This window comes from Dendrobates tinctorius, unplaced genomic scaffold, assembly GCF_039654945.1.
Source record: "Dendrobates tinctorius isolate UK_male_01 unplaced genomic scaffold, ASM3965494v1 ptg000004l, whole genome shotgun sequence".
NCBI classification, from domain to species: domain Eukaryota; kingdom Metazoa; phylum Chordata; class Amphibia; order Anura; family Dendrobatidae; genus Dendrobates; species Dendrobates tinctorius.
Window position 1 is genome coordinate 19,104,487 of NW_027361672.1, and position 20,543 is coordinate 19,125,029.

Here is a 20,543-nt window from a genome sequence, read left to right on the forward strand (position 1 = left end):
GAACTTGATATTTAGATTCAAGGATGATTCAAGCATTCTAGTTTGAATTAAAAATAATCCTTGAATCTAAATATCAAGTTCCATCATCATCCTTCAGGAGCGCATATTGCTGGGAAAAACATTCACCAAACACAGGCTTAGTAATGTTAAATTGATCTCACCATACCAATGGATATTAAACTAGTTTTAACCAATGGCCCATTTAGTATCAGAGCGTACTGGCAAACTTTACAAGTTTTTTCAAATTAAAAAAAGTCTAAACATTAACCTCTTGTGATCAGGCACACTTTTCTGTGCAGAACACTGACTCAAACTGACAATGTCACTGTCAGAGGTAACATCATTCTGATGTTACTTACGTGAATGACATGCCACATACTAAATAGCACCTTCTGTTTCCTCCCCACAAATATGTTTGTCAAAGGCTTAGGGATATGCTCACAGTGCAGCACAGACATGTCTGGCTATGAATAGCTGTCACTCTAGAGAACTACGTTAAGTTTTTTCACCTCACTTAAGATCAAATATCATGTATGTATAATTTATTCAAAGTGGATGTTTTCCTCCCTTCCCTACCAGCAGTTCTAGCGATATACTGTAGCTTATGTTATAAAAGCACTTTATCTGTTTATATGGCCCCATTTTTATAATTGTTATGTACCTTACTGGCTAACTATATGTGACAGTTTTACCCTTCCCAGACATGTCTTTTTTATGCATATGCTCATTACTTTATTAATAGTTTATTCCCATTTGGGAAATATGTTTATCCTTTGATCCTAGAATATTAGATTTAAGCATCTGCATTTATTTACAACTAGCTGCTGGCCCAATTCTAAAGCATCGGGTACTCTAGAATATGGCCAGCGGGAGATTAAAATAAAAAGTAATATACTCACCATCCGACGGCCCCCGGACTGTGTCACTCCTCTCCACGGGCCCAGCATCTTCTGTTCCCAGTAATGCTTTGCGCCAGAGACCGCTGCTGACGTTACTCTCGCAAGAGCGTGACGTCATAAGCGGTCTTTGGTGCAAAGCCTTACTGGGAACAGAAGATGCCGGGATCGTGGAGAGGAGAGAAAAAGTCCGGAGGCCGTCGGAAGGTGAGTATATCACTCTTTATTTTAATTCTATTTTTTTACACGTTTATGGTACCCAGGGTCCAGAGGAGTCTCCTCTCCTCTGGACCCTGGGTACCACTAGCCGGTCATCTCCCGGCTGCGTCGCCACTGACGCCCATGCGCCCGGAGATGACCCGTGGCAACCGTCAGGAGATCAGCGGACTGCGCCTGTGCACTGTGCCTGTCGCTGATTGGTCCAGCAACGCAGGATTTCGGTTACAGACACCATAAGACGATTATATATATAGATTGCATTTTACCATTAACTGACTATTTAGCTGTACATGAGGACTTTCCATTCCTGAGACACTATCTCTTTATGTTTTTTGAGGATTGAGTTTGAGTCGAATTTCCATAAATTAAAACACTTTAAGATATGGTTCACAATTTATGGAAAAAAAATCTACTTGCTCAGCAACATTTTCCACTCTAACTGAAGCATTACATAGCAGACAAATGTCACTTTGTGGTGTTCTGCTAGCTTCCCCATAAACCTCTGCAGCTGTTATGTGTAGCATCTATCATATCTTGAACATTGATGGTCAGGCAAAGATCAGTGAGATCAGCCTTAAGTTTATATGGAAAACTGAGAACTCAGCCTTGAGTTCATGGCAAAGTCAGCTTCCATCTCCAGATTCCACTGGGTAAACTGAATATACATATCATGTTGAAATTCTACTTTTCTGTTTCGATTTGTCCACATCCTTTCCAGCTTTAAGAAAGATGCAAATCTATTTGTCGAAAATTAAATTTTTAGGGAAAATTTGAATTTTAAATAACCCACTCATCGATGATGCACATCCAGTTGAAGTTTGCACTGACATCAGTGGGCCCCTCACTTGCACAGGCCCGTCATGATCGAGGCGTCTGCGACTGCTCTTGTTATGCCATTATTCTGGCACAATATTATGAGCATGGAGAAGTTACTATGGCTTGGTAGTTAAACAATCAGAGCTGTGCAAAGTCATAGAAGGGCATCAACCCAGCAGCAAGATTAGTATCGTCTCCATTGTGTAAGAAGGAACAAGAGGAACACAGCCAAACCCCTTGAAAATTACCTTCAGGAAGCTACTGGTGTGCTTATTTCTGATAAACCTATCAAAAACAAACTCCAGGAGGGTGACAAAAACACCCTAGTTCCTGTAGTTGTACCTGTGATATAGGCCAGCACCATGCAGCTCAATTGGCATTCACAGAGAACACCAGTATTGTCAGGCTCACCATTATCACCCAGTTCTCTTTACATCTGAAATAAAGTTTATAATGAGTACAAGTAACAGACGTTAAAGAGTCTGCAGATGCTGTGGTGAATATTAATCTGCTGGTATGTCATCCAGCATGACCAGTTTGGCAATAGATCAGTGATTGCCTGTAAAGGGTTATCTTTGGATGGTCACATAAACCACCATGTGATAGCCAAATATACCTTGACTGCTGTTGGGTAGCAGATTGAAATTCTCAGATCCATAGTTAGATTTTATTTAGATACAGTAGTCCCTGAGTTTCTCTTGGTGCTGATAATGCATGGCTCCATGTGGACAGAGTATAGGCAGTTCTTGAATGATGAAATAATTGTTGCCACTAATTCACTCTTGTGTTCCCTGAATCCAGTTGAGAACCTCTGGAACGTGATGAATCAGTGCATCTGATGCTATAAGGCAGCACCACAGATTGTTCATGAACTATTTATACTGTGCTCCGTATCTCAGAGGAAATCCAAGAGGACAATATCAGTTGTTTTATCAGAATCATGCTCAGAATTTGTTGTGAGTGCCTAAAGGCACTTGTGAGTCATACATACTTCTAAGTCACAATAAGAGTTGCTACAACAAAATGCGTGCAAATTGGACTTACCTGTAATTTAATGTGTTGCTCTGATTGTTAGAGTGATTTGGAATACAGCCCTTCATCAGTTAAAGAATTTCAATTTATGATTGATAGATCATTTTGTTGTCAACCAATTATACAATTTATGTAAGTGAAATGAAGCACATTGGCTCAGTGATTAGCTGGGATCTTGGGTTCAAATCGCATCAAGGCAACATCTGAAGGAGTTTGTATGTTTACCCCAATGTTACGTGGGCTTCTTCTGTGGTACTCTAGTTTCCTCCCACACTCCAAAGACATACTGATAGGTAATTTACATTGGGAGCCCCTTTAGGGACAATGATCATGATGTCTGTAAAGCACTGTAGAATTAATGACACTGTATAAGTGAGTAAAATAAAGTAAAATAAGATTTTGAACTTGAATCTTTCATTTATTGAGTTCTGGATCAGGGAAATGTGGTAGATATAGTATATCTTGACTTTAGCAAAGCATTTTATAAAGTCTCTCATACTATCATTATTGAATAAATGACCAAGAATGGGACTGAGAAGGCTGCAGTTAGGTGGATTCATAACTGGCTCAATGATCATACTCAAAGAGTGGTAATAAATGGTTGCACATCCTAGGCTCTGTCCTTGCTCCAGTGTTGTTCAACATTTTTATAAATGATCTAGATAAGGGAACCAAAGGTAAACTAATCAAATTTGCAGATGATGCAGAGCAATGAGGGACAGTTAACACTAGAGAAGGCTGAGAAAGGATTCAAAAGAATCTAGATAAGCTTGAACAATGGGCAGCAACTAATAGAATGGAATTTAACAAGTAGAAATGTAAGATTCTACATCTGGGCAAGATAAATGAAAATTACGTCTATAGAATGGGAGGAATAGAGCTAAGCAACAGCATTTGTGGAGAAGACTTGGGCATACTAACAGATCACAGACTGCACATGAGTCAACAGTGGGATGAAGCTGCAAAAAAGGAAAACAGAGTTCTAGTTTGTATCCAGAGTAGTATAGAGTCTAGATCACATTAAGCAATTATCCCCCTCTACTCCTCCTTTGTCAGGTCTAATCTGGAATACTGTGTCCAGTTCTGGGCACCACATTTTAAAAAAGACATTGAAAAACTGGAACAAGTTCAGAGAAGAACTTCCAGGATGGTGAGCAGACTGCAAAGTATGTCCTATAAGGAATGGCTAAAGGATCTAGAAATGTTTAGCTTGCAAAAAACAAGGCTAAAGGGAGACGTAATAGCTGCCTACAAATATCTGAAAGGATGTCACAGTGTAGAGGGATCATCCTTATTATCATTTGCACATGGAAGCACAAGAAACAGTGGAATGAAACTGAAAAAGAGAGAGAAGATACAGATTAGATATTAGATATTACTTTTTGACAGTGAGTGTGATCAATGAGTGGTGATGAGTTCTTCTTCAATGGAAGTCTCTGTCTGAGATGGTTTAGTGAATCCTGTACTGCATTGAGCAGGGGGGTTGGACACAATGACCCTTGAGGTCCCTTCCAACTGTAGCATTCTACGATACTTTGATCTTATGTGTGATTTAAGTAATCTCTTATTTTTTTTAGCAGTGCATATTTGCTTATAATTAAAATAAATAATCATAAATCTGGGTTAACAATTTTACAAATAGCTCAGTTTCAAATCAAGAAAGAGGAACATGCAAAGTATCTAGTGAAATTTGGATCTTCAAAATAATACCGAAGCCAATGCCAACCATTCATGTTCTAATATATGTTTACTGGACTTTGATTAGAATAAATAACATAGCTTTTTTTCAACATTACATGGCCCTAAAAATAAAATCTGTTTTTTTTTTCCATCTGACTGTCCAAGAGAAATATTCATATATGACGTCCGAAATGGGATTCATTTGTGTTTGAGAATGAAGTAGGTACCGTACATCTGCAAAGATTTATAGTACTTAAGAGATGATTGTAGAAGACATATGGTTTAATCATGATGTTTTAAGCCTTTTTTAGCTGCTTAAGATTTCAATGTTTCTTTCTTCAATTTAAGTTTTCCATTACTAAAAAAACAAACATATGTAATATTCCTAAGGAATTAAGGTTAGAATCTGAAAGAAGACAACAATGTTGGGCTTTGGACTGTGTTAAAGACATATGTTAGCTGGCGTGGCATCTTAAGAGTTAATGCTTCTTTGCTACGTACAAGAAGAAATCGCTTCTCATTTTCAACAACGTATGTATGAATTAATTTTGATTCTACAAACGTATAATGACAGTCCTTGAAAGTCTCTTATGCTGGGATTATTTAGATAGCAGTTTCAGTAATCACTCCACCACTTGAACTCTACGCGTGCTCTTAAATTTAAAGCTTTTATTTATTTTCTATATCTTTAGACTCTCAGACCGACAGCTTGTTTGTTTTTGAGACATTCCCAGTAGAAATCGTAAATGTATACTTGTATAAATATGCCTGCCTGCTGTAATAATGTTTCTTTTTTAATGATGTGATGAATGTTTTAACAAAAACTTTCATGAAGAACAGGAGAGAAAAAAAAAATAACATTGTAACAGTTTGGGAGCTCCCCTTGACTAAATTGTGTTGAGTGCTTTGTGTTCTGTTTTTACCTTAGCACATAAAACACCCCTTTTTATTCACAATTTAACCACTGGCTATGCACATTAATACCCAATGGTTAATTAGATGTGCTATTATACTCCTTTTTCCCACACAGTAGCACAGTGGGCACATGTATATTTTAAGTGAATTCGCTGACAAGAAAATATTAGCTTATTGGTAAAGGAATTTTTAATTTGAAGATATCTGAAGGTTCTTTTCTTCACAGACGCTAGGTAGCTATTACACATTTGAAGTCTACCAGAGTCTGTAGCACAAAATTTTATTTACTGCCAAGCTATTAAGTCATAATTAAGTAGTGCTTTACCAGCACTTTAGTCAATCATATCAGCTAAATAATGCATGGGATCTACAGATGGAGTTGACGTGAATGGTGTCACGGTGACAAGTACATGATATATTGGGCCACTTTATATTACTTACTCATTTGTCCATGGGCATCATGAATTCAAAAGGGAGAAACAGCATCAGGAGTTATTAAAAAAAGTTACTCAAGTATCTACGTTTTGGTTATTTTAATGTGTTGCCCCTTTCACTGTAAAGTATTCAGTGCTTAAAGGGAATCTGTCACCAGATTTTTACTACCACAGCTGAGAGCAGCATTATGTAGGAAAAGAGACCCTGAATCCAACTATGTATGACTTAGTTTACTGGGTGCAGCATTTGTGACACAATCAGAGCTCTTAGATGTAGCAGAGCTCAGAAAGCTAACCCTGCCCATCCAGCTCTTTATGCACATTGTCTATTGACAGTGAGCTGCTTATTAGAGGCAGGGGCTTTGCGGATGACTAGTCTGGGAAACTATAATGTTCTAGTGATAAAACCTCCATTGCAAGTAAAAAACAGCAGCACACAGCCTAGAAAGTGACACATCCCTGAATTCAGTGATTTAACCCCTACCTCATGCTGTCCTCAGATTACATAGCAAAAACTTGATGACGGGTTTCCTTTAAAGGGATTGTATCATATACTTAAATGGGTAAAATTGTAAAACAAGTGACTGCAGTTTACCTATTATTAAAAATCTTCCCCAGTCTCAAGAATGGAGGGATTTTCAATTGAGTAATTTACTGTTCAGCACTTAAGTTATTGGCCACGGCTGCAGTGTATCACAAGTGGATGGTCTCCTAGAAATTGCTTACAAGCTCTTTACTGTACTGATTGTAAGCACTATTCTGAAGCTGTTTAACCCCCTTAGCGACAGAACCAGTTTGCAGCTTAATGACCAGGCCAATTTTTACAATTCTGACCACTGTCACTTTATGAGGTTATAACTCTGGAAAGCTTTAATGGATCCCGCTGATTCTGAGAATGTTTTTTCGTGACATATTGTACTTCATGTTAGTGGTAAAATTTCTTCGATAAGTGTTGTGTTTATTTATGAAAAAAACGAAAATAATGTTTGCAATTTTAAAACTTTAAATTTTTATGCTCTTAAATCAGAGAGATGTGTCACACAAATTTCTTAGTAAACAACATTTCCCACATGTCTGATTTACATCAGCACAATTTTGGAACCAAAAATTTGTTTTGTTAGGAAGTTATAAGGGTTAAAAGTTGACCAGCAATTTCTCATTTTTACAACACCATTTTATTTTTAGGGACCACATCACATTTGAAGTCATTTTGAGGGGTGTACATGACAGAAAATACCCAAAAGTGGCACCATTCTAAAAACTAAACCCCTCAAGGTGCTCAAAACCACATTCAAGAAGTTTATTAACCCTTTACGTGCTTCACAGGAACTAAAGCAATATGGAAGGAAAAAAATTAACATTTAACTTTTTTTGCAAAAAATGTATTTCAGAACCAATTTTTTTTATTTTCACAAGTGTTAAAAGAGAAAATCAACCACAAAATTTCTCCTGAATACGCCGATACTCCATATGTGGGGGTAAACCACTTTTTCAGCACACGGCAGAGCTCGCAAGGGATGGAGTGCTGTTTGACTTTTTCAATGCAAAATTGACTGGAATTGAGATCGGATGCCATGTTGTGTTCGGAGAGCCCTTAATGTGCCTGAACAGTGGAAGCCTCCAACAAGTGACCCCATTTTGGAAACTAGACCCCTTAAGGAACTTATCTAGATGTGTGGTGAGCACTTTGAACCTTCAAGTGCTTCACAGAAGTTTATAACGTAGAGCCGTGAAAATAAAAAATCATTTTTTTTTCCACAAAAATGATCTTTTCGCCCCCAAATTTTTATTTTTACAAGGGTAACAGGAGAAGTCATACCCCCACAATTGTTGTGCAATTTGTCCTGAGTATGCTGATACCCCATATGTGGGGGGGGACCACTGTTTGGGCACATGGGAGAGCTTGGAAGGGAAGGAGTGCCATTTTGGAATGCAAACTTTGATGGAATGGTCTATGGACATCATGTTGCATTTGCAGAGCCCCTGATGGGCCTAAACAGTGGAAATCCCCAACAAGTGACCCCATTTTGGAAACTAGACCCATTAAGAAACTTATGTAGATGTGTGGTGAGCACTTTGAACCTTCAAGTGCTTCACAGAAGTTTATAACGTAGAGCCGTGAAAATAAAGTCTTTATTTCCACAAAAGTGATATTTTAGACCGCAATTTTTAGACCCCCCAAGTTGGTAACTTGTGGAAACCCCTCAATTTTTGCTCCAACCCTAACGCCAACACACCCCTAACCCTAATCCCAACCGTAACCCTAATCCCAACCCTAATCTCTAATCATAATTCTAACCCTAATCCTAGTTCACCCTAACCCTAATTCTAAGCCTAACCCTAGCCCTAACCCTAATGGAAAACTGAAAAAAAATATTTTCATTATTTCGTCATCTTGGCCTAACTAAGGGGGTGATAAACGGGGGGGGTTATGTACTTTTTTTTAATTTTGATCACTATGATAGTTTCGATGATTGTACTTTGGGTTTTGGTTTTAAGAAGTTCATTTTGCCGTAAATTTAATTTGGAAACATGATTCTCAAGTTCAGCACTTGTACACTTAGACTATACACTGTATACAGAGCTTTTGTGCATAATGTTACTAGTGGTCATATAAGTGTTAGTACTATGTTTGCATGCAAGAAGACCTAGGAATCTCACAAAACTGGAAACATTTTTCAAAGAAGAATAAACCCCTCAAACATGAATTGAAAGACTCATGACTGGGTACAAAAAGCATTTACAAGCTGTGATGCCTTCAAACAAAGGTGCTACTAGGGGCTAACTATGCAGGATGCCCCTTTTACATTGGCCCATTTTCCCTTTTGTAATTTTTCAAATGCAAAAGATGAAATATATATATATATATATATATATATATATATATATATACACACACACTGCTCAAAAAATAAAGGGAGCACTTAAACAACAGAATATAACTCCAAGTAAATCAAACTTCTGTGAAATCAAACTGTCCACTTTGGAAGCAACACTGATTGACAATCAATTTCATGTGCTGTTGTGCAAATGGAGTAGACAACAGGTGGAAATTATTGGCAATTATCAAGACACCCTCAATACAGGAGTGGTTCTGCAGGTGGGGACCACAGACCACATCTCTGTACTAATGCTTTCTGGCTGATGTTTTGGCCACTTTTGTATGTTGGTTGTGCTTTCACACTTGTGTTAGCATGAGATGGACTATACAACCCACACAAGTGGCTCAGGTAGTGCAGCTCATCCAGGATGGCACATCAATGCGAGCTGTGGCAAGAAGGTTTGTTGTGTCTGTCCGCATAGTGTACAGAGGCTGGAGGCGCTACCAGGAGACAGGCCAGTACACCAGGAGATGTGGAGGGGGCCGTAGGAGGGCAACAACCCAGCAGCAGGACCACTACCTCAGCCTTTGTGCAAGGAGGAGCACAAGGAGTAATGCCAGAGCCCTGCAAAATCACCTCCAGCAGGCCAAAAATGTGCATGTGTCTGCACAAATGGTTAGAAACCGACTCCATGAGGATGGTCTGAGTGCCCCACTTCCACAGATGGTGGTTGTGCTCACAGCCCAACACAGTGCAGCCCTCCAAAGAAATGACACCCCACACCATTACTGACCCACTGCCAAACCGGTCATGCTGAAGGATGTTACAGGCAGCAGATTGCTCTCCAAGGCATCTCCAGACTCTGTCATGTCTGTCACATGTGCTCAGTGTGAACCTGTTTTCATCTGTGAAGCGCACAGGGCACCAGTGGCGAATTTGCCAATCCTGGTGTTCTGTGCCAAATGCCAAGCGTCCTGCACAGTGTTGGACTGTGAGCACAACCCCCATCTGTGGACGTCAGGCACTCAGTGTTAGGGATGGCGGAACGCACTAAATATAAAATAGAAAGTGCATTCGCCGCCCGGGTTCCACCGTGCAGAGGTGTTAAACTGCTGCTATGTAATGGCAGACGCACAATATGGTGGTATATCGCACACGGGTTGAACGTCACCCGGTGTGCACTGGGCATACGCTGCTATGTTCACAGTGGTGCCTTAAGGCATAAACATAAATGCCGAGCCTGTTGACCTCACAGGTCTCAGCGGTGAGCACGCACGGTATATTGTCACAGGACTCGGGCCGAAGACTTAGGGTCGGTGTCCATCTAGACCTACCGTGTGTGCGGCGTCGCTACCGCGGACGTCACAAGTGCTGCTGACTGCAGTGCGGCTACTGAACCAGCCGCTGTACGACAATACCCAAGAGGGGGCGCACTGTCGGATGCTAGCACTGTATAGATGTGCAATGTGGCCTGAAGCGTGCCACTGACTAGCGCTGACTCTAAGACTAAGTCCCTATCCACACATGTAATATCAGAGGGAGGGTATCTTAATGAGTCAATCGTAGGCACAGGCATCCATCATCATTCACACAGTAGCAAGTAAAGTCTATACTAGCGCATGGCTGAGCGGCCATGCGGACTTTTTATAGCCGTGCGGGACCTTCCAGATCTCTGGGATGGACCAATCAGATCAGGAGAAGGACCTGAGCATGTGACTCCCGATCTCCAATGGGAGATGGTCTCATGGGCATGCCCAGTAGCGTGACAAGAGGACTCAGCCACTGGAGTGGCTTGCTGCAGGGCAGCCTGCTCTGCTATTGCTGATCCAGAGGTGGCAGGAACAACCAGTCCTACAGAACTGGTCTGACCAGAGCATCTGAGACGCCGAGATAGCTGTGCGGGCTCCTGAGCGGTTGGAGGAGAATGGGAGACCGCTGGATGCAAGGCTCTGGATTCCCGCTCTGATGCCTAACACTCTGGTTACTTGGAGTTATATTCTGTTGTTTAAGTATTCCCTTTATTTTTTAGCTATATATATATATATATTTGCATAAAATACAAAGGGAATGTGTCATCTTTTATTTTAGGGCTTTTAGAGATCATTTCACCTTCATCTTGCTTAACTGTTCACAAGAACAGTAATTTTGATCAGGGGTGCCCAAACTTTTACATGCCATTGTATATGTGTTGTGCAATGTGCAGGGAACCCAATGCATGGAGCATGGGTTAGATTATCCTACCTTTAGTGGCTGTGCCTGACACCTGGCTTACTGCTACATTTAAAACATTGGACACATGGCTGTGGTGATGCCATTTTAATGCTTCCTCATATCTAGGTGGACTTATCCAGGATCTAGGAGGAAGTATTCTATGTGCCATCCCAAATCTCTGATTAGTCTGCTCCAACTGGTCTGCAGAAATAGGGAGTAAATCTACTACATGTTGCTGTGGCTTCTCTCTGCTATGTAACCCCAACACAATCGTAACCCCCAACACAACCCTAAACCTAGCCGCAACCCTAACCCTAGCTCTAACTCCAACCCCAGCACAACCCTAACCCTAAACGCAAGGAATGGAAAAAATAAAAAAGTTACTTTATTATTTTTACCTAAATAAGGGGGTGACAATGTGGGTTTGATTTACTTTTTATATTTTGATCACTGTGATAGGGACTATCACAGTGATCAAAATGAACCAATAGGAAAAATCTCCTCATGTTGCTGGGTAGCGGCCAGCCAATCTCGGCGGGCGCACTGCGCATGTGCCCGCCATTTTCTTCCAGGAAGATGACATGGAGGGCCGTGGGATGGAGCAGGAGGGTCTGCGGATGGCAGAGGTACTGGGAGGGGGGCTCAGGGGACTCCATTTCCCTTAAGGACAGAGTTTCCATTTTTCTTGTCTAATTATTTGTTAACCCCTTCCCGAAATTGGACGTATCGGTACATTCTATTTTGCATTGCGTTCCCACAAATGGATGTATCGGTACGTCTTGGAGATCAGCAAAGAAGCGATGCCTGTACAAACACCCCCAGGAACTCGGCTAAGTGATAGTGGAGTACCAGCTGTCACAGCCATTAGTGATGCCCAGCTATTTAGGCAAGCAGAAATATGGGAACTCCCTCTACCATCCGATGGTCAATTGTTCTTTTACAGAAATTTTGATGGAGTCAATCACTTTATTGAGTTTGGAAAGTTTTGTTTCCTCTTCCTTAACAATTAATTTAACTCCAATGAACAATTTAGGCTACTTTCACACATCAGGTTTTCGGCGTCAGGTGCGATCCGGCGTCGTGCCGGAATGCCGGAGCCGGCAAATGTTTTGTAAAACCTGAAGTGCCGGATCCGGTTTTCTGCCGGATCCGTCTTGTTCTTGACAGACAAAACCGGATCCGTCTCATCCGGTTCATCCGTTTTTCTATCCGTTTTTCTATCCGTTTTTCGACGGATTACGCCGGATCCGGTTTTTAAAATTGACCCTTCTGGCCTTCCGAACGGGATTGGCTACTGGAAAACTAGATATAGCATGTTCCTACAGCCCTTCTTTGACAGGTTGTAGAGAAGAAAGTGCAGGTTGGAGAGAAGAGCAAGTTACTGGCGAAGATGGATGTTGTCATTGGAAATATTACCACTAGAAGTTCTGTGACGGTTTCAGGGACAATTTTCCACTATACTTTATGTCACCTCAAGGCAGAGTACACTGGGATGACAGAGTGTGAATGATTTGTGCCCTAAACTTGTGTACCTTCTGGACCAACAGTATATACCTTTGCCAACCAAAGTTGGCTATCTTGTCATGGTCTTACTATTTTTACCTTTAGGCCACAGGTGTGTACCTGGTTGTGTTTTATGCAAAGTATTTCACCTTTTAACAAAAGTTGTGTACATTGGTAGGAAATCACCAACAATAAACACAACTTTTTAGGTGAAATACTTTGCTTCAAACACAACCAGGAACACAACTGTGGCACAAAGCTAAAATTTACCCACAGTTATATACCTGGTTTTGAATACCTTTTTACCTTTGAAATACCCTGTATTTAACCTTTTTTTAAAACATAGTTCGCCGCAGAAAGAAATGACAGACAACCATTGTGAAACGATAATTTAACTTTTATTTAAATTTTTTTTTTTTTTATGTTTTTAAAGTGCAAAAAACTTTTTTAATAAAGGTTTTAAACCCAATGGGCATTTTTATTACAAAAAAAAAACATTACAACTCTGTGTACTGTGGGGTGGAAATACTGCTGGAGGGGCTGCGGGACACTTCGACACTGGGTGTGTGGAGAGAGGACTGGGATCGTGGTGGGGAAGGAACAGTTAGAGGTGAAGGTGTGGAAAAAGCTACAGAATGGGTGGACATGTGGGATGCAGAAGAGGTGGTGGGCGGTGGAGTGGAGGGTTGGGCAGGGACTGTAGGAGCAGATGATGTTGATGGAAAGTTGTATGGGGAAGGAGTTTGGTACGGGGAAGGAGTTTGGTACGGGGAAGGAGTTTGGTACGGGGCAGGTTGCTGGAAGTGGGGAGATGTCTGGTACTGGGGAGGTTGCTGGTATGTAATAGGAGGGGGAGGATGGAAAGTGGCTGGAGGGGGTGCAGATGTAATAGGAGGGGGAGGATGGAAAGTGGCTGGAGGGGGTGCAGATGTAATAGGAGGGGGAGGATGGAAAGTGGCTGGAGGGGGTGCAGGTGGAGGAACTACAGTGGTGGGAGGTGGAGGTTGGGAGGTAACCTGCTGTAGAGCACCGTGGCACGAATGCATTACATGCATCTGCTGGGTAGGAGATAGTGTTGCCATGCGCTCCACAACAGACCTGAAAAAGGTGTGGTTTGGCGAAGATCTTGCTTCTGAATGCATGGTTTGCAGAAGTGTCTTCACCTCCAGAATGCTGGAGTTGATCTGCTGAAAGCCTGAGGAGATTTGCTCTGACAAGACTTTGAGACAGTTCTGGAAAGATGCATTCAGATGCAAGAACTCTTGCGCATAACTCTTTTCCTGACCCCTCTGCCGCTGCCGCCCAGTACCCGCAGGTGTACTAGAGGTGGCAGGGGCAGAAGGGTGGGGTAAAGGGAAATCGATCTCCTCACCAGCAGCTTCATGTAATGTAGGCGGCCACGATGCTCCTGTGCTGGTGGATGGGACAGATGGGTCGAATGTGTGGGAAGGCTGGGAAGGTGCAGATGTACCGGGGCGGTCGAAGTGTCCCTCGGTGCCGGTCTCCTCAGGGATCGCCTCAGAAGGGTCCAATCGTGCAGGCTCCCGAGTGCTGCTCACCGTGCTGTGGAATAAAGAGAAAAAAAAACAATTAAAATACTGACATGGTATGGCCCTGGCTGAAAAAAAAAAGTTACATCTAACATTTTTTTCACATGTGGTGTGTAATATTTACCTTCTGGTGAGCATTATTTCCCGGAGGAGCGACAGGGCTTCTGCGTACTTGTACTTGCTCCTGCGTCCTCCAGATCCACTCGGGGCCCGCATCTCTTTATTGAACTCCTTCTTGAAACGATCCCTCACAGACCGCCATCGATTCACAATTCTGTTCCCTGAAACGAGAAAGGAGTGGTTAGTAGACAACATCAGTGTTTCACAAACTCCAGTCCTCATGGTCCCCAGGGGTCATGTTTTCAGGATTTCCATAGTAAATAGAAATCCTGAACACATGATCCGTGGGGACCACGAGGACTGGAGTTCGGGAAACACTGGTTTACATCAAGCAACCGGTACTGTATATACTTACGCTCTTTAATCTGGGCCCGAGCTTCGAGGTCCTCCCAGCGGCCCACAAGGAGAGAACAGATTTCCTCCCAGAGTCGTCGGGTAACGATAAGGTCAGCGTGGCGGCGGTCAGCCATATTCCAGAGCGGCTCCCTTTCTCTGACGAGATCGATGAGGTGGTCCACATCGAGTCCTCCATCCTCACCGTCAGAGTCGGGAGCACGCTGTGAAGGCTGTTAAAGAAAAAGACAAAAATAACATAATTAGCCTCCACAAAAGAAATGAAATAAAAAGTGCAAAAAAAAAGCAAAAATATTTATACTTACACGCTGGTGACCGCCGCGTTGCTGTCGCCGACGACCCTGGGAGGCACTGCGAGGACCTCTTGGCCGAGCACCAGATTGGGAAGACTAGAGAAGAAAACAAAAAATGTTATGTCTTTGGATGTAGGCATTTGTTTGCTGTGTGTGGTCTGCAGAACATTGTTTTCTATGTGTTGTGTGTAGTGTGATGTTGTGTTTCTGCGTTTGATGCAAAAAACTTACCAATTGTGAGCCCACTCCAGGTGTCTGTCCACCCCTTCCTTCTTCTTCTGGGAGCTCCTCTTCATCTTGTGATTCCTGTTTTGAAATAAAAGGCAATGAATAGACATATATTACAGAGATGATGGATTTTGGAAATAAAAACTTACCGTCAAACGCTGACGATGCGAGGGAGGGCTCCCAGAAGAAGATGTGCTGTCCTGTTGATGGCCAGACTCCATGGCTGTGGGTATTGCTGCTGCCAGTGATGCCATTTCTGCTGCTGCTGCTGCTGCATCTCTTTGGCGGCTGTTGAATAAAGAGAAACAAAGGGCCAATGAATATCTTGATATTCCATGGCCCTAGTTTGGAGGAATGGGGGATTTGATAATTACCGTCTCTCATCTGCTGCTGGCCTCCCCTCCTCAGCATGTTCTATTTGCTGCTCCATTTGGGGTGGTGGTGGTGCTGATGGTGCTGCAGTGGTCTCCTGCCTTCTCCTGCTTCGCTTGGTTGCTTTCTTGGGTGGCATGTTGGGTGTGGCTGTGGGTCCCACTGTCTTGCTTTTATATATGTCTTGTGGGCAGAGCTACTGAGCATGCTCAGACCAAAAAAAACGGATCCGGCCACCGGATCCGGCTTTCGCCGGATCAGGCGCATTGCGGCGCTCATAGACTTTCATTGTGTGAAAAAGCCGGACGCGCCGGATCCGGCGTGTCCGGCTTTTTCGCCGGAGACAAAAAATGTTACAGTAGACGTTTTTTCCAGACGCCGGATCGCGACACATTGCGACACATTGCCGGATCCGGCGAAAACCGGATGAAACGCATGGCCATCCGGCGCGATCCGGTGCAAATGCAAGTCAATGGGGGGGAAACCGGATCTGGCATTGCATTTCGCAGGATCCGGTTTCTGTCAAAAGCGCCGGATCGCTCCTGACGGCGAAAACCTGATGTGTGAAAGAGGCCTTAAGGTAACTGGTCCCATTTTTTTTTAACAAAGGTGGATTATTAAATATTGGTCTGTACCTTTTTGAGGCAGAGATCCCTCGTTATCATATATTTACTTATATGATTTTCCAGGGTTAGATGACCCATCACACTTTGGTTTCCAAAATTAGTAGTTTCTCCAGTTTGTCAAAATCAACATGGATTCTATCAAGAGAAGAATCAGAATGGCTTACTCAGCGGTAACCTCAATGACGTCACTGCAAATCACTGAAGCTGCACTCTCAGGTTCAGCTTAGAGTCTCCTGGATTCACGGCTGAGAGGTCGCATCATGTCAAAACTCAGCCATGCAATCCAGATGTAGCAGAGATAGAGTACAGCGTGGAACATATGGATTATCGCTGGACAGGTGAGGAATATGGTGTTTTATTATTTTTAACTTTACAGTAATAAATGAGTAAAAGAGGGAGAGTAGTGTTTATTTCAAATGTGGTTTTCTGTGTGTTTATTTAAATTAAAGGACTTTTCTGTGTCTGTGTTGTTATTACATTTGACTAAAGGGTTAGTAATGGGGGTGTTTTATAGATGCCTTTCCATTATTACCTGTGGGCTTGATGCCAGCTGACATTACAAAGCTGACATCATCCCCACAATTACCCCACTTGCTACCACCCCAGGGAAAGTGGGAAGTGCTGGGCAAAGCGCCAGAATTGGTGGATGTAATTAAAGTACCTTTTCTGGGGTGGCTGTGGGCTGCTATTTTTAGGCTCGGGAGGGCCAATATCCATGGTCCCTTCACAGTCTGAGAATACCAGCCCACAGCTGTCTGCTTTAGCTTGGTTGTTTGTCAAAAATGAGGGGGACCACACGCAGTATTGTTAAATTATTTCTTTAAAAAAAATGACTTGGGACCCCTATATTTTTGATTACCAGCCAAAATAATGCTGAAAGCTGAGGGTTGTACTCTTATCAGCCAATGTTTGTGACTGGCGATAACTTTTTATTGCCAGTCACAGCTGCTGGTTCACACACTCATTTGTATGACAGAGTGGGAATCATAGTGCTCTTACTGCTGATCAGAGCCCGTGTTTCTCACGCTGTCACATAGATGACAGAGTGGGAAACACCGGATGTTCGGTCTACTGAACCCATACAGTAACACAGACTTCAAGAAGAAGTCCGTTTTCTGGGTCCATGCACGGTCACTATGTATTCGGTATAGACCCTGAGCTTCGGGTTCACATATGCCTATTGCCCTTTCCTCAGTTTGAAATGTAATTAAGAAATGGCAGTTGACAGGAACAGTATAGGTCTGGAAGTCGAAGCAAAATTTTAGCGAGAGTTGCTCATAGGATTGCTAGGGAGGCAAATCGGATCCCAGTAGACCATATCTATTCTCTGTCCTGGCCGAAACACAAGGGATGTTAGACATATTCTCCTTGATAAATTGTAAGTTATTTATCCAGAATTCATCCTCCCCAGCTGGAGCAGGATTCATCTTTGTTAGAGGATTCCAAGTCGTTACTAAGCTTAAGGGCGCATATACTTTATATCACAAAAGTGAGTACACCCCTCACATTTTTGTAAATAAGTTATTATAACTTTTCATGGGACAACACTGAAGATATGACTGTGATATCCATCTGAGAGTGTGGGCTGCAGTAAGACAGCACCCCGGGCAACCCCGATACCCATTCCCCTATACAGGGATCTGGATTTACAGCAGAGCCCAGGAGGTAGCTGTCTGAATAAGAGCAGCGGACAAGAGCAGGACGGTCACCAGAAAGGGGTTAAAAAATGGGACCAAAAGCGTAGTCAGGAATCCAAGTCTAATCCAGGCGGGCAGCAGAGGTACAAAAACGGCAGACAGTAGCAGAGTCAAATCCAAGCCAAGGTCAGAGTCATAAACCAGGAGGGTGGCAGAGGTACAAAATCGTCAGGAAGGAGCAGAGTCAGAAATCCAGGCAAAAGTCAGAATCAAAGATAGCAAATAACAAACTAGCACACTGGGGAAACCAAGATTATATCTGGTGGCCTGCAAGACAGGCCCCAAGATATTTGAAGGATCAGGCTATCCCTCACAGGTTCACAGTCTGATGATGTCATTTGGACCGCCCCCAGGACCAGGCCAGATGGTGATGCACCAACCCTTTCATGACTGACAGAGGAGCGGAGCCTGCGTCAACCAGATACCTGTGCAGGAGCCCCTTCTGTCACCACCACCAACGGGGAAAACCACGGCGCCTCCTAATGGCCAAGGCAGGAACAGCCATCCCCGAGTCTGATGGCGACGTGACCGCTCACCACCTCCCAGTGGTTGAGACCGGAAGAGCAGTCCCTGTATCTGACGGCGACGTGACAGTCCGGCGCCTCCCAGTGGCCGAGGCAAGAACAGCAGTCCCTGTGTCTGACGGCGACGTGACAATGACACTTTGATAAAATGTAAAGTAGGCAATGTACAGCTTGTATAACCATGTAAAAATGGTGATCCCTCTAAATAACTCATACACACAGTCATTAATGTCTAAACTAATGGCAACAACAGTGATTACATCCATATGTGAAAATGGCCAAATTGCTTCCAAACTATCAATATTTTGCATGACCACCATTATTTTAAAGCTTTTCCTTTACTCTCTTCCCTAGAGCTTCACAGGTTGCCACTGGAATCCTCTTCCACTCTTCCATGATGACATTACGGAGCTTATGGATGTTGGAGACCTTGCACTTCTCCACCTTCTGCTTGAGAATGACCAACAGACGCTCACTGTAAGTAAAACACTTGTCTTTGTACTTCTCACCTGGTTTCGCCACACATGCTTAAAAACATTTGAACCAAATAAGTTTCTTGGTCTCATCAGACCACAAGACATGGTTCCAGTAAGCCATGTCCTTAGGCTGCTTGTCTTCGGCAAACTTCTATACAGATCAAATTGATGCAGTGTGCGGTGGCGTATAGTCTGAGTGCAGACAAGATGACCCCCCACTTTTTAACCTCTACAGCAATGCTAGCAGCATTCATACATCTATTTTGCAAAGACAACCTCTAGATATCACACTGACCATGTGCACTCAACTTCTTTGGTCATCCATGGTGAGGCCTGTTCTGAGTGGAGCTTGTCTTGTTAAACCACTGTATGGTCTTGGCCATGGTTCTGCAGCGCAGTTTCAGAGTGTTGGCAATATTTTTATAGCACAGGTTATCTTTATGTACTGTAGTGCAACAATTCTTTTTTTTCAGAGTTCTTTGCCATGAGATGTTATGTTGAACTTCCAGTGACTAGTAAGAGAGACTGTGAGAGATACAACACCAAATTTTATACACTTGCTTTTTTTGGACTTGTGTGTTTTTTTAGTGGTCTGGGAAATAAACAAATGATTCTCATTGCCATTTCGAGGCAAAATAATTTTACTGTACCACTGTGTCTATGCAAGTAGTGTGTGTAAAAAATAATTGTACTGTGGCTTTTTTTGCTAGTAGTGTGTGTAAAAAATATGTGTACTTTGCATTTTTTTAAAGTTGTATGTGTAAAAAATTATTGTACTCTGCAGCAGTATTTTACGAGTAGGGTGTTTAAAAAATTACTGTACTTTGCTGTGTTTTTGTGTGAGTAATGTGGGTAAAAAAAAAAGTGTACTGGGGGAGCACGGCTGATTGCAGCCGAGTGTCAGCTGATTCTCACAGCTGACACTTGGCACTAAGTGCCAGGAGCAGTCACGGACCGCTCCTGGCCCTTTAACCCCCAAAACACTGCAATCAAACATGATTGCAGCGTTTCGGGAGCAGGCAGAGGGTCTGTCAGCTCTGACAGCCCCTCTCCCTTTGGATCAGGGACCCCGCGTCATGATGCAGGGTCTCAATCACTGCCATGGAGACCCGATGTCGTCATGAAGACATCCGGGTCTCCAGAGCTGAGAGACTTCCTGTAATAGGCAGTGCATGTCAGGAAGTCTCTTAGGTTAGTGTTACTGAAGCTGCTGCTCTGACAGCTTCTATAGCATGCAGATCTTCATGCTATAGAAACAAACAATCAGCCAGCACAAAATGAGTGTCCCAAAGTGGGACAGTGTAAAAGTAAGAATTAAATAAAAAAAATTAATAATTGTAAAAATATTTAAAATAATAATAAAAAAATCTATATTTATTCTATCAATAAATACATATTTAAATAAAAAATAAATCTAAACAATAAAAGTACACATATTTAGTATTGCCACATCCGTATCGACCTGACCTATAACACTGTCCCACTAATTAACCCCTTTAGTGAACACCTTTAAAAAAAGCCAAAAAAAATGCTCTATCATACCGCCAAAGAAAAATTGAAATAACATGCGATCAAAAAGACTGATATAAATAATCATGGTACCGCTGAAAACATCATCTTGTCCCGCAAAAAACAAGCTGCCATACAGTATCATCAGCAAAAAAATAAAAAAGTAATAGCTCTTAGAATAAAGGGATGCAAAAATAATTATTTTTTATATAAAATAGTTTTTATTGTATAAAAGCGCGAAAACATTAAAAAAATGATATAAAAGC